General features: G+C 44.1%; 1 protein-coding gene across 4 annotated transcripts in view; it reads right to left on the bottom strand.

Annotated features, from left to right (window-relative positions):
• Positions 1-16241, bottom strand: part of adcy7 (adenylate cyclase 7) — a 65914-nt gene that overhangs the window by 36942 nt on the left and 12731 nt on the right. The window contains exon 1 of one of the 4 annotated variants that reach the window (XM_034288219.1): positions 13580-13797. The exons of the other annotated variants lie outside the window; for them this stretch is intronic. The gene's annotated coding sequence lies outside the window, so the exon portion shown is untranslated. Of the gene's footprint in view, positions 1-13579; positions 13798-16241 lie in introns of those variants that run through there. 4 annotated transcript variants of the gene reach the window in all.

The following is a 16241-nucleotide window of genomic DNA, read 5'->3' as shown; positions in this document are numbered from 1 at the left end:
AGTGAACAAATTATTAAACAAGACTAAATTTGTGTAGCATATTTTACAGTGGTGGTAAATGTATAATTTACAACAATGTTTGTTTTTCTTTCTTTCATTCGTGAATGACATTGATTCAATAACTATCAATATAGAAGATGATAACTGACTTCATGGTCAAGTGAAAAGACGAGAGAATGGTAGAGACCCCTCCTCTCTCACTGTGTATGGGATTGCAAAAAGCATGCATGGATGCATACTTTTGAAAATCCACCAGAAATAGTTGCAATATAACCATAAACAGTTTTATTTTAGGCTTACCATAACGTAGCTACTGAAGGTTGTAGCCAGACACGTTTTTGTCTATCCAGAACAAACCCTAATGCATAATATTTAGACTGTGGTGAGGCTCAAACACCAGGCGCCTGCATGAGACCACATCTCCAACCACTATGCTATTTAACAACAGTAGCTTGGTTAGAGACATTTGCTTTTCTAGGCCGGCTCCGCTTACGCAGTCTGGCACAAAGAAAGATTGAAAAAAATATTTCGTAATCAGAGGCTGAATTGTAATGTTTGTGTGACAAACATTACCCTTATTGTTGAAAAACATGATTGCAAGCAAAATAAAATTATGTAATGAATTTGCTATATTCTATACAGTTAAGAGAATACATAAGTTGACAGTGTTGTGATAAACATTTGCTAGGCCTTGCACCCATGGGAGAGGAACTGACTGTGACACCAGTGAAACACCAGTGAAAATACATACACAACTCAATTCTTCTGAACTTCACATGAAAGTCTTCAAAAAAGACATTTTGCAGAACAATTTGCAAAGCTGTACTTATGAGGCACAGGAGCACAACAGTGATACACACATTGGAGCCATGACAACAGGTTGAAGGGGGCTCAGTAAAGTTTTGCTTCGTTGCTTCATGAGTTGTGTTTGGAAGTGAGACATGGTTCATTTTGAATGCATGGGTGAGCTGTGCATTAATGTAACATGAGCACCATCAAAGTTGGAAGAAAAATAAATAAACTGGGGATGCATTAACAGTGATGTCTGTACTTCAGTTATAGTTGCCTGCTTTAAGATTCCCAGGAATGTTTTACCATTCCCTATTTATCATTCATCTCTGTATTTTACATGTTAATTAAGTCCACACTGCAATTATGGATACATTAAAACAATAAACATAACTATTATTTCAATTGGTTTTATATAGAGAGGGTATATACCTGGAGGGGCGATTGGGGGTCTGACTCCCTCTCCTCAGATGATGACGAAGCGGTCTATGAGAGAGTGGAGGAGGATCCCCTTGGGGAGCAGTGCTGGGGGTTGCCCCAAGACGGGTTCGGGGTGCCGCTGTGGGGCATGGACCAGTATGGAGTGGTCAAGCCCCTCACCAAAGAGCAAGGGGAGCTGGTGAAGGGTCTCCTGCAGGACATGCAGGAGGCAGGAAGGACAGGACGCAGGCGAGGCCGGAGGAAGAAGAGGGCGAGGTGCCCAACGCTTGGTCCGAGGTCCCCCCAGGAAAATTTTAGGGGGGGGCTGAGTGGGTGCCCGGGGGAAGTCCCGATGGCGCCCCCTCTATGTCCGGTGCCTCCTCGACCCCGTGCAGGCTGGCCAGGCTGTAGGCTGGCAATTAGGCGCACACCGCTTCCTGCTCCGCGGCCTTCCGCCGCCCCTGTCCCTGCGCCACGGCGCCGATTGCCCACTGCTGCTTTGGAGCAGCAGCCAGCGCCTCCTACCTGCCAGCAGCGGCAGTCAGCGCCCCCTGCTGCTTTGGAGCAGCAGCCAGCGCCTCCTACCTGCCAGCAGCGGCAGTCAGCGCCCCCTGCTGCATTGGAGCAGCAGCCAGCGCCTCCTACCTGCCAGCAGCGGCAGTCAGCGCCCCCTGCTGCATTGGAGCAGCAGCCAGCGCCTCCTTCCTGCCAGTGGCAGCAGCCTGCACCGCCTGAGGCCGAGGAGGAGTGGCCTGCACCGCCTGAGGCCGAGGAGGAGTGGCCTGCACCGCCTGAGGCCGAGGAGGAGTGGCCTGCACCGCCTGAGGCCGAGGAGGAGTGGCCTGCACCGCCTGAGGCCGAGGAGGAGTGGCCTGCACCGCCTGAGCTTGCCGGGGTTTGGCTGCCACCGCCCTCTCCTGTCCCGGCCGCCCCGGCGCCTCCTTCGGCTCTTCCGGCTACCGACCCTCCTTCGGCTCTTCCGGCTACCGACCCTCCTTCGGCTCTTCCGGCTACCGACCCTCCTTCGGCTCTTCCGGCTACCGACCCTCCTTCGGCTCTTCCGGCTACCGACCCTCCTTCGGCTCTTCCGGCTACCGACCCTCCTTCGGCTCTTCCGGCTACCGACCCTCCTTCGGCTCTTCCGGCTACCGACCCTCCTTCGGCTCTTCCGGCTACCGACCCTCCTTCGGCTCTTCCGGCTACCGACCCGTCTTCGGCTCTTCCGGCTACCGACCCTCCTTCGGCTCTTCCGGCTTCCGACCCTCCGTCGGCTTCCGACCCTCCGTCGGCTTCCGACCCTCCGTCGGCTTCCGACCCTCCGTCGGCTTCCGACCCTCCGTCGGCTTCCGACCCTCCGTCGGCTTCCGACCCTCCGTCGGCCACCGACCCTCCGTCGGCTCTCCCGGCCTCCGACCCTCCGCCGGCCACCGACCCTCCGTCGGCTCTCCCGGCCTCCGACCCTCCGCCGGCCACCGGCCCTCCGTCGGCTCTCCCGGCCTCCGACCCTCCGCCGGCCACCGGCCCTCCGTCGGCTCTCCCGGCTTCCGACCCTCCGCCGGCCACCGGCCCTCCGTCGGCTCTCCCGGCCCCTGACCCTCCGCCGGCCACCGACCCTCCGTCGGCTCTCCCGGCCTCTGACCCTCCGCCGGCCACCGGCCCTCCGTCGGCTCTCCCGGCCCCTGACCCTCCGCCGGCTCCTGATCTTCGGCCGGTTCTGCCTCCCCGGCCTGTCCCGACGGCTCCGCCACCCTGGTTAGTCTCGGCTGTTCCGCCCCCTCGGCGGGTTTGTGCCGATGGGGGTACTGTGCTGCCCCGCCCCCCCTCCCTTGGGCTGGGGTTCGTCTTGGCCCGTCCGGTGGCCGGGCCTTTGGGGGGGGGTACTGTCATGGTGCGGTGAGCAGCAGCGCCACCGTGCCATATTTCCACAAGTTCCCATATTCTCACGAACACATCCCGGACTGTCACATGTTTCCCATCTTCCACACCAGGTCCCAATCTAGCTCGTTTGTATGTGTATATATGTTTCCCCTCTGCTCCCCACATTGTGGATCATTGTTGCTGTTGCTGTCTGTATGCTGGTGAGTGTTGTTTGTGCTACTGTTTGTATGTTAGTTGTTAAGACGCATTGTTGCGCACTTTTATTTTCATTCAGTAGAGTAGTTATTGTTTTCCGTTCGTGTTCGGTTTGTTGTTTGTTGTTTTAATAAACCAACGAACGTGATCTCTGCCTGCGCCTGGTTCCTCCAACACTACACCACGACAAGTGTTACAGAGTGTTTCTGCGGTAGCATGTTTGACACAAACTGCTGATGGTAAGGAAACTCCTGTAGTGTATCTTTGCATAAGGGAGACCACACAAAAACATTGCCCATTAACTAACTTTACATAGACAAAGAAACCATTTTTATGTTTATTATTTTTGACAAAATAAGATAAAGCAATTAGTGTGGTGATCTACATTTAATATTTTAATGTTTATATTTTAAATGTAAAATAAAATGTTAGACCACGTTCAAAAACAGCCTGGAAGACTTCAACCACAACGTTTCAACCACAAAATCGTATCCTGTGGAATAATCATGACCTATTTAAAAGTAAGACCATTTATATGAAATAATGGTTTAACAAAGGCAGAAAATGTCGAAAGTTCATTAAAAAGTAGGTAGAGGGGCTGTAGGTTAATCAAATCAGAAAAAGTTTATTAAAACGAGAAACATTAAGGGACATGGAGATTCACAATGGGAGATTCACCCGAAGATAGGCTTTGATATAAATGTGCTTGGATGAAGGAAAGCAACAAGCAAACCTCCAATAAGAGTGTATAGTGAAAAAACACATGCAGATCAGCCACAGAGATACTATTTCTAAAGGTTCAGTCAAAAAGATGGATCTGCAGCCACGGCAACAACAGAAACAGTCAGACTGCCAGTCTAACAACGCCCACTGCACATCCCAGGCAACGGAGGACTTTAGACCAGATGGGGGACACCAGAGTTTAAACCATGTTATACCAGACTGGACCATCCCAGATAACAGAGGCCTTCAGACCTGACTAGACCAGTTTAGACTAGAGACAGTAGAAACCTCACCTCCTTAAACCACACACTACACAAACAACACTGTGGCCTTCAGACCAAACCAGTGACACCAGAGTCCTAGCCTGCAAAGTTACACAAGACCCGAACTGCTCTCAGTTCTCGTTTATGAATTGTTGTTTTTCCATTTGATGGATGTAAAAAGGTCAACTTCATGGACTAGGACTTATCCAGCAAACAAGTGCATTTCACTCAACAACAGTGTTCAGTCTACCCTAATCAGGTTACCACAGCTTCAGCTCACTACACAGGATCATGTCCATACTTTACTCAGCTGTCTGTTCTGAAATATGTGCAGCAATGCACTATAGCCAAATTAGATAACGCTCTTTCCTCTCCCCCCCCCCCCACCCCTCCCCCAAAGGCATAATTCTCTGGTATTGAATTAGCTAGGTGCAGTAGGGGTAGCCGCTGAAAGATAATGACATTAACAGGATGCTATCTCAGGCTGTTTTCAGCTATTTATTGTAGCTTGTGTTTATGATGAACACAGGAAGTGCAGGCAAGATCGAAAGTGTGAGTCAAAAGCTGGGCCCTTTCATGCACAAGTGTTTTACATTCACTTCCACAAATGCTGTGTCGCATAGCCACAAGTGGAGCCATCCATTTTGTAATGTGATATACACACAATTAATGGTCCTGGATGGGAACATTTACAGAATCGAAATTCTTAGAAAATGAATGTGGATCGTTAAAAGATAACGAGCATGCATACAAGTAAATAGATTTAATCATCATGACTGGGTCATTTCCCTTTCAAGATGTAGCTGGTTTGGGGCTGGATAAGAACTACTGCCATCATATACAGTAGCGTAACAATGTTCCACTCTTTCTACACTGAATAATCAACAACTAACATGTGTTATGCATGTGTTATGCCTTTTATCTCAAATGTAAGGAAAAAGAAAACACTGGAAGAAATAAGAAAAAAGTAGTAAGCTAGAGAATTGCTTTGGGTCAGTGCAGCCCTATTGTGTTTCATAACCCCTGAACAAAGTGCCCCATCCCAGGCCTCCTCTCTATGTATGATAGCCAACAATTCTATTTAAAGTCTAGTCAACAAAAAATAGTTTAGAAACGAATTTAAATTTGGAACTTTTCATTTTCAATTGACTGGAATTGACAGCAACTTTGATATTCACTAGCCTACTAGAGTATCAAACAGAAATCCCAAACCACTACATCATAGAAACACAAACACTAAATAAACTTCCTTGCATAATCCTAACAGGGTTGAGCAGTGTGTAGATAGTACAACAACTACAATAACAGTGTTGTGCTCTGCTACTGAGATGTTGTTGGGATGGCAAGTGAGATACCAGCTTCAGCACCAGCTAGGGCTAATGAGGGTAATTTTCCATAGTGCCATAAAGTTAGGAGTTGACATGACCATCTGGTCCATGTTTTGAACACTAAATAGTAATTACTAGGTTGTTGTAAATTGCTGAATGGGTCATTTGAATGTCTGTTAGTGAAGCAATCACAACATCTACTCTCTTTAAGTAAGCCTTCCAGCTTATTTCCTCAGAGTAAGAATTATTGATGCAAATTCTTAAAGAAATATTTGGTTGAAGAGATCCTTTGGCATTCTCCAAATGTAAACTAAATGTAAGAAATAGGGTGAAAGAAGACTCATCAGACCACATTATTATTTTCCACGTCCAGGTTGTATGCTCATTAAATGATTTAATCATAAATTCATGTAAAAGAAAAAATGTAAACCAAGATTTTTTTATTCCATTATTTTTGCCGGACCGCCTAAGCAGAGCCAGCCTAGAAGTCTGTCTGTCTGTCTGTCTGTCTGTCTGTCACTGACTGACTGACTGACTGACTGACTGACTGACTGACTGACTGACTGACTGACTGACTGACTGACTGACTGACTGACTGACTGACTGACTGACTGACTGACTGACTGACTGACTGACTGACTGACTGACTGACTGACTGACTGACTGACTGACTGACTGACTGACTGACTGACTCTCTTGTTAAATAGCGTAGAGGTTAGAGACACAGACTACAGAACAACAGGTCTTGCGTTCGCCTCCCATCACAGTCAAAACATTTTATGACTCAGGATCTTTTCAAGACAGACAAAAGCTTCGCTAGCTACAACCTGCAGTAGCTACGTAATAGGAAGCCTAAAATAAAACAGTTCTGGTAGATATAAGCATTTGTTCAGGATAGACAAATACTTTGGTGACTACAACCTTCAGTAGCTACGTTATAGGAAGCCGAAAATAAAACAGTTTACTGTAAAATTGCAACTATATGTAATGTAGAGATGTAATGTAGAGCCCAATCATATTGAAGGAGAAAGCGATGTTTTAGAAACCCTTTCCAAAGGCACTGTATGTAACCCATAAGGTAAAATGCTAATTCTGTTTTTAGCCAGCTATGGAAACTGTAACATTGATTCATTCTGCAAAAGGTGTTCAATTTGTTATACACTATTCCTATTTGTCTTCAAATGCCTCATAATATGAAAGGAATCTAAGATTACTTTACTGAGTTTGAGTAATCAAAAAGTTACATTACTGATTACAAATGTGCACAGGTAACTTGTAACTGTAACGGATTACATTTAAATAGTAACCTACCCAACCCTGACTATAATACTAATGCTATTTTGATTTCCTCTTTTATACTGCCATAGTATTTCATTCCAGGGAGTTGTGTTTAAGGTATGTTATCTAGTTCCAACTACACGTGCGCACATTTACATAAACACACACACAAAATTAATATTCTCTTGTCCCGCTGCTCTTAAACTTGCCAGCCTCTCCTCAAGCAGTCTTAAGGTCATAAACAGAGACAGCATATGGATTGCTCACCTTGCTGAACCCAGTAGAAAACTCAATACAACTATGTACTAATTATTCCTGTGCTACTGGTGGGCGCAGCGTGCAGTATGATTTAGCCAGGCTTGTGGATTAAAGCATCCCCACAAATAAAAAAAATTTAATCGTCCAGTAATTCCTCCAGAGCCCATATGCTGAAAGGCTTTGGGCTCTGGATCAGGCAGATGCTGCCTGCGGATGGGACAGTCACATCACATTTCTAGGGATGTAAACATGCAGTCATAGTAAATTCCCTCTAGTAAAATAGTGCCTTTCACAAGTAAAGATAAAATATTTTAAGGTAAAAGCAGCAAAGTGTGTAGTATTTATTTTGTACTTCTGTACTGTAATTTCAGTGAGTAGCTGAGAGAAGTGACACAGTGAAAATGTAATGATAGTACATCACAGTAATGTTATTCAGGCATAGTGGCCTACAAACTGATAGGTGCAGTTGTGATTTTACAAAATACTTCAAATCAGTAATACATTAAACACAAGGTAGAACATTAATGCATGTCCTATGATATATATTAAGTGGTTTAATATTTGGTTGAAAGATTGTGTAATAATACCAGATTTACACAAAGCTTTTATAAAACCAAAAGTTGTGTGTGTGTGTCTGAATGGAGTGTAGATAAAAGCGTGCATATGCGCTACTACAGCAAGGAAGACTTTCAAATCACTATGACGTGGATGTGTCACATGTGTGTGTAAAAGCAATTTGACAGCAGGGAGTGGTTGCCGTTCACTCTGTCTGCCACCGAGCAAGAACACTGAATGCTAGTGAAACAGCTGCTCGGCCCTTAGCCTAACTCAGTACCATGCTGCCACTAAGGTCAAGAGTCTGTTAATGCATGCACACCTTCCGGGTAGGTGTAGAGGGCAGGACTCCGAACGCAGGGCCAAGGAGCTGGGTGGACAGCCGACAGGGCCCAAAGGAGGATCCGTGTCAACATTCAAAGGCTCCTAGCCTCTCAATCCCACACCCTGTTGAGGCTACTGTGGTGAATAGTGGATGAGTAGAGCCAAAATGGTGGCCGGAGACTGGGTGGTTAAGTATCACCCGGTTACTGTAATTATTATCCCCTGCAGATGACAATAACTGCAAAAAACACGTTGGAGAGGGCAAGATGAGCAACTCTGTATCATAGAGCACACACTGTTAAGCTCTTAATTACAGCTGTGCTGCACAGAAGAGCCAACCAGACAGAGAGAGGAGGAGCTCAGGGACCACAGGGAGCTCTCATTACCCTGAATGCCTCCTTGGAGGACCACTGAAGTGGATTTGGATGGAGACGAGAGCAGCCTACCACTGATGCCTGATGCATCCCCTTTCTACTCCATCCCCAATGTGCACGTCCTGTAAAAGCAAAGCCCCTGTTCTTATTTGTCTGACTATTGCATTATCAATGGATGTGCCGTTTCAGGATGGGGATTAATATCTACAGCAGGAAAATGAAAATGATTAACATTAGAACAAACCGATCACTGATCGCAGGCAAGTTGTCTATACAAAAAAAATAATAATAGGACGTTTTGAAATAAACTATATTTGCTACTCTGGGTGAATATTAATGACTACACCCATCAAGCTAGTAGGAGTGGTTAAAAAAAAAAAGAATAAAAGTGTTATTGTGTCATTCTGTTTATTGTCATAAAATTAATTCTGCTAATGCTTGGCCATATAGATTTTTTTACCCAGCTCTACAGTAATTACAGTCATGTAAAAAAGTACGTACACCACCTGAAAAGTTTTACTTTTTCAAATATTTGGACAAATGATAAGTAATATACAATGCTACTGACAAACTTAACCTAATTTAACAAATTACTTTGAAATATTACACTTTATACTAGATCATTCTCAAAAGAAATGCATGGCATTACATTCTCTTTATGAATTCTCATAAAGAGAAAGCGTTCTTTAGAAATGTTGGCCCATATTGACAGGATAGCATCTTGCAGTTGATGGAGATTTGTGGGATGCACATCCAGGGCACGAAGCTCCCGTTCCACCACATCCCAAAGATGCTCTATTGGTTTGAGATCTGGTGACTGTGGGGGCCATTTCAGTACAGTGAACTCATTGTCATGTTCAAGAAACCAATTTGAAATGATTCGAGCTTTGTGACATGGTGCATTATCCTGCTGGAAGTAGCCATCAGAGGATGGGTACATGGTGGTCATAAAGGGATGAACATGGTCAGAAACAATGCTCAGGTAGGCTGTGGCATTTAAACCATGCCCAATTGGCACTAAGGGGCCTAAAGTGTGCCAACAAAACATCCCCCACACCATTACACCACCACCACCAGCCTGCACAGTGGTAACAAGGCATGATGGATCCATGTTCTCATTCTGTTTACGCCAAATTCTGACTCTACCATCTGAATGTCTCAACAGAAATCGAGACTAATCAGACCAGGCAACATTCTTCCAGTCTTCAACTGTCCAAATTTGGTTAGCCTCTTTTTCCTATTTGTAGTGGAGATGAGTGGTACCCGGTGGGGTCTTCTGCTGTTATAGCCCATCCGCCTCAAGATGGTGCGTGTTGTGGCTTCACAAATGCTTTGCTGCATACCTCGGTTTTAAAAAGTGGTTATTACAGTCAAAGTTGCTCTTCTATCAGCTTGAATCAGTCGGCCCATTCTCCTCTGACCTAGCATCAACAAGGCATTTTTGCCCACAGGACTGCCGCATACTGGATGTTTTTCCCTTTTCACACCATTCTTTGTAAACCCTAGAAATGGTTGTGCGTGAAAATCCCAGTAACTGAGCAGATTTTGAAATACTCAGACCGGCCCGTCTGGCACCAACAACCATGCCACGCTCATAATTGCTTAAATCACCTTTCTTTCCCATTCTGACATTCAATTTGGAGTTCAGGAGATTGTCTTGACCAGGACCACACCCCTAAATGCACTGAAGCAACTGCCATGTGATTGGTTGATTAGATAATTGCATTAATGAGGAATTGAACAGGTGTTCCTAATAATCCTTTAGGTGAATGTACATTTCCTGGTTGACTCAAAGATTCCAGGCCCTGAGTTGGCCAGGCCCTGAGGCAGCAAAGTAGCCCCAAATCATAATTCTAACACCTCCATACTTTACGGTCAGTATCAAGACCTTCTGTTCAATGTCAGTGTTTAGTTTTTTCCCCCAAACATGGCGTCTGGCATTGCGGCCAAACAACTCTACCTTTGGCTTATCCAGAGCTGTCCAGAGCACATTGTTTCAGTAGGTTTGATCTTTACCCAGACAACTGCTGTCTTTATATTATTTTTTGAGAGCAGAGGCTTCCTTCCTGACCTCCCATGTAGGCCATGTTTGTGCAATCTCTTACAGTTGTCTCATGCACTTCAATATTGATTGTGGCAGGAGGCCAGTAGATCCCTTGATGGTCCCCTGGGGAGACTTCTATGAGCATCTTTCGGTCAGTTCTTGGGCAGAACAACCTGTCCTAGCTGCTAATTGCCTGGAATATTCTCGATCTGTAGATGATCCATCAGACAGTGAAATTAAATACTTCTCATTGCTTGGAAATGGCTTTGTAACCACTCAAAGATTCATCAACATCAATAATCTCTCTTCTGAAGACCTTTTGATAGCTGTATGTGTTACCACATATCAATATAGTTAAGACCAAACCAGACCAGGTGCTTAAAGCTGGACCCACCCAGGTTATGATTTCCAATAATGATTTTCTACTAATTTGTACCTGATTATAATTTTTGTGAATATGTGATGTGAAGCTAAGGAAATAGAATTTAGTCATGTACAAATTATTTCAAGTAATGGAATGTGCGTGATTTGTTAAATTGCGTTAACTTTATTAATGAGTGTGGTTGTAATTTAGCTCCAATATCCATCCAAAAATGTAAGACAAAGACAACTTCATTTTTGACATGACTGTATATCCATATTACATTTCAAGTCTCACGAAGCCTGAACTGCACTTTACATCTGCCCTGCTGTCTCCTGTGGCCACAGAGCCCAACCCCCCCCCACACCTCTCAATGCAGCCCTTGTCTGGTCCTACGGGAAGACCATATGTGCAGAGCTAGGGTTACATCGTTTTTCAAAAAGTTCCCCCTGTATTCGCCACCATGTGCCAAGGAATGTGCCTGAAAAGGGCTCAGTCTAACAACCACAGACAGGAATGTCTGAAGGGACTAGCACCCTTCCTGGCCGAGTCTCCGAGCCTTGGTAGAGAGCAGAGTTAAAGGAGAGGCTACTCCCTAGCTGGGTGTGTCCAGTGTACTGAGGACCGTGCTAGGGCTGCAGAACGGAGATGGCACGAAGGTACCATTACTACCAGTACTTATCCACCTCGACAAGCTATGCCCCGATGTTCAAACTCAGGGAAGCTCAGCCAAAATTATAAATGTGTTGTGCAAACCCTGTGTTACTGCTAGTATCTAACATATCGATAATGGTAATGACTAGTTTTAGTGTTATGATCTTGTCTCTTCTTTCCAGAAAATAGGCAACAGCATATCAATGAAGAACGAAGCTGACTTTAAAACCCGCCAAGTCTCAGAGGGTGGAGGATCGGTCAGCACAGGAATTTCCTCCTTTCACTGGATTCCATAGTTCCATTGTTCAGAACCTTCCAAAACCTTTACTGATTCACTTTCCACCTGGTGTTAGACAACAACAAAACCAAACACAATTAACTTTTACTTTACACATCTGTGCTAAAAACGGTTCAGTTGAGAATGGCAGACAGAGCACTGTTGTTCTATGCTACCTAGTGATATCCTCTGCATGGGAGACATTTACACACCACAGATGGGTCACAGTCCAACCAATTCAATGTCAGTCTCATAACAACCATGCTTTGGTTTTCCTGAAACAAGATGATAGATGACCAGTTGTAGTTCCACTCCTACATGTCACATAGAGCTTCTGAGGCAGGTGTGTAATGTGGCTGTTCTAATAAAATGTATCTGTCTCCCACTCTCCACTACATATGCACTATCTGACCTGGCAGGGCTTCTGGCTGCATTTAAATGTCTCTAATATAAGAGCATAGAAACCCAGCCAACAGCATCAAGGCAACTAGATAACTAACTTTTGTTTATCTTTCAGCAAAGCATATCTTCCCCACATTCCCCTCTATTTCCTGTTCTTTCTCTTTCTGACAGACAGAGAAAAAAAAAAAAAGAATTGTAATCGCACAGTGAAAATATTGAACAAAACATTCAATTACTTGAACAATCAGAGAAAAAGGATCTCTTAATTAATTCTGGTGGCTTTGGTGCACTACATCCATGCATGCTGGTCTGCTCAAAAGAAAGTCCTGCCTCAAGGCTAACCTTATACTCTGACATATAGACGTAGTCAACCACACAGTTTCTCATTTCCTTGGCAACTGTGATTCATTTCCCTGACAACAGTGCAAGGGCAGATTCATAAAGGGAAGCTTCAACAGCTGCAACAGTCAGTCAGACAGTCTCAATTCTTAGAGAAATGATGTCGGTGAAAGCTAAGACCAAAGTTATTACCTGAGCCCAAAATATAATTGACCACTTTTTTGAATAACTCTTAAGACTTGGAACTTGCCTATATTACTCATACTGTGCACATTTCAGGGGAACCTTTTACCCAAATTGTGAAGCCTTTTCTATGGCAATTACTTTTTTTCCATAATGGAAAATAATGTCAGTTGAAAGGTTGTTCTTTGTTAGCTGGAAGACAGAATTTGCTAGTAGTCAAAGCTGGCTTAATTAACTAATAATTCATGAAGAGGTTCCAATCCACCTCTGACCTTACCTGAGGTTTTTCTTGTCTTTATACTGAGAACAGGTAGAAGCCAATGCATCCTCTACAACAGATCTGGCCGTTGTATGACAGCTTAACAAAGGATGATATCTCAGACAAGGGCCAGATCCAGAGGATCCAGTTACTCACAGAGCCAAACACAAAAAGCATCCATTCACTCAATGTAGTGCAGCCTTATCAAATCAATAGGACAAAGTCCATCCAATCCCTTCATCCCTCCCTCTTTACCTCCTCAACATCCTCCAACAGAGTCAGTGTATTCCTCACTATTCAGTCAGACCGGTCCTCAACAACCTCTCTTTAAACAGAGACCCAATCATGGAAAATCACTCATTAACTAGCCCAGCACAAGAGTCTGTTGAATAAGCTTCTAGCCAGCAATCGTTCCTCCAGCTATCACAAACCTCACTGAGGCACATAAGCAACATCAATTCAAAAGCATCCAATTGCTGAAAACACAAACATAATATGTTACACTTCAGGTACACTACACAACTTTCAATAGACTAAAATATATAATAATGCATCATTAGACTTTCTTCGTAACATTGACAGCTTGAATCTTTTAGATGTGACAGCTTGCATCTTTTAGATAGTTGCGATGCATTGCCTTTCATATTCGCAATGCATTCAGATATCTACACTTACCAAATGAAGGACCGCGCCCTCTAAACCTCTGTTCCACTTAGACAGTAATGGCGAGGAAGTCACCCCACTTTTTGTTTGAACAAAACAAAAACAAAAAACACCCTCTGACTACTCCCCAAATGACATTGTCTTTGAAAAAGATGATGCCTTGCTTTCTGCTAAAATACTCTAGCTAAGTGAGCTGTGCAAAGCTAGGCATCCTCAATGGTACTTATCCAGTTGAGTCGCTGTCATAAGCATTACACAACGCCCTTGAGCAGTTGCACAACACAAAAAAAAAACGTGATCGAAGAAGAGAATAACACCCACACAGAGATACACACCCACCTACATACACAGTCAAACATTCAGAGGAAACTGGCTTACTGTGCACAAATTGACATACAACTACAACGCATGCGTAAAGGTGTCATCTCTCAATCACATCTACATGTGTAGAGGTGTCATCTCTCAATCACATCTTACATGCGTAGAGGTGTCATCTCTCAATCACATCTACATGCGTAGAGGTGTCATCTCTCAATCACATCTACATGCGTAGAGGTGTCATCTCTCAATCACATCTTACATGCGTAGAGGTGTCATCTCTCAATCACATCTTACATGCGTAGAGGTGTCATCTCTCAATCACATCTTACATGTGTAGAGGTGTCATCTCTCAATCACATCTACACGCGTAGAGGTGTCATCTCTCGATCACATCTTACATGCGTAGAGGTGTCATCTCTCAATCAAATCTACATGCGTAGAGGTGTCATCTCTCAATCACATCTACATGCGTAGAGGTGTCATCTCTCAATCACATCTACATGCGTAGAGGTGTCATCTCTCAATCACATCTACATGCGTAGAGGTGTCATCTCTCAATCAAATCTATAAGTATTTGTAGCAACTTGCACAGTGACTGTGGACTATCGTTAAACCCTGAGGAAGTGTGTGTGTTGGTGTTTTATCACCCAGCTGCATGATGGTGGATTCTGATGAGTGGTTTCACAAGGGCCGTGGGAGGATAGCCACCCTGGAAATGGAACAATTAAGCACACAATAAAGAGTGCTTTCTCCACTGATGGGTCGGAGTACCTGAAGCACCACAGTACGATAGCTGCCATTTACTTCAAATGGAAGAAACAAAATCATACGGTAAAACCCCCAAGGCAGTCTCACTGAAGAGGTCTCCACAGCTCCTTGTGGAAGACAATGCGGTGCTCAGAATAACAGCCTGATAGTTGGGTAGAAAAACAAATTATAGTGGTGGTGGAATTTAATCTGCCAAACTCCATCTGACAATTCTACACTCTACATGACTTCCAAACATCTTTCATGTAGTTATAATCAAATGTTTTAATATTGGCTTAAATGTAGCCTCCCTGACCTTAAATTTAAAACATATTCAAATCTTGGTTAATTAAATAGATCTGGCACATTCAACATGTTGACAAGTTGCATTGAATATAATGCATCTTCAGACTGTGGGTTTGCAACTAGTTGTGAACCATCTCTCACAAAATTGTCCTGAGTTAAATAACATACTTATAGTTCCCTTAGATCGACTAGTTTATCAGCATGTGCAAACACTGGGTGTGAGAGAGAAGAGATGACTGTAAGAGTCAGAATTTGAGATCAAGTAACTGGCAACAGGCCATATGCTTTTAGCCACACCACCTGGTAAGAGGTTAGTGCAATGGTCTCTACTGTCTTTTGTTCACATCTCAAGAGATGTTGTCAATGTCTTTTAATTTGAGGGACATTAGCCTGTTGGATTTGGGTTAATAATTCTTGAATGAGGTCAACAACTGTCTAATCTTCATCTACATTGCAACAACCATATACAGAAGATTGTGCCACCCAAAATAACATTGTAACGTTAAATTGACAACATTTTAATTAAATGCAGAGATGGCAAATTTTAACTAAAGGGACAATGGTCAGTGCAGTCGTATCACCAAGCTGACACAAAGGCTAGGATTTAGCCCCTAGCTGACAGGTAGGTGGGAAGCCCCACAGCAATGGAAACTGGCCAGCATGGCCCAGGGGTGGGGGGGGCATCCTCGGCAAGGATAACACTTTAGTGACTCCTTCAAGTGGGTTGGCCACATGTAAAGGGACAGCTCGACCTAGATTCTTGGGTGAAATTCCACTTATTGAAGGCCCATGGAGTCATTTTTCACAACAAGACATTATTCACCTCTGTCCTAGCCTGGGATTGGCATTATTAGCATTGTCCAAATTCAGGAACTGAAATGGTGTCCCGAGCCACAAAAGCTGCATTGCAAGCTGAAACAAACAAAATTGAGGTTAAACTATCCCTTTAAAACTAACAGACATTGTTGGGTGAGTGAGCAAGCCCACACATGGGTTGACACATGCAACTTCCGGTTTGGAAGAGTGTGGCTTGGTGCTGCCTTGTAGGAAAGCTTGCCACAATCTTCAAATCTCACAAATATGTTCAGAGTTGATCATATTGATGAGACCGGGTCCCATGAAATTGGGGGTATATATAAAAGTGATAATTATAATACTGTGGAACCCATTTCCAGCTCTCAATTACTGTCACAGTCAGGGGTAGGCAGTACACAAGGCGCAGAGCAGGAGTGGGAAGTAATTGCTTCTATTTCTTGTCAAACTTCACAAAACAAACCAAAGTCAATGTACACTGTGAACT

Source organism: Esox lucius, chromosome 2, assembly GCF_011004845.1.
Source record: "Esox lucius isolate fEsoLuc1 chromosome 2, fEsoLuc1.pri, whole genome shotgun sequence".
NCBI classification, from domain to species: domain Eukaryota; kingdom Metazoa; phylum Chordata; class Actinopteri; order Esociformes; family Esocidae; genus Esox; species Esox lucius.
Note: the sequence above shows the minus strand (reverse complement) of the source record. Positions and strands in the feature narration are given on the sequence as shown.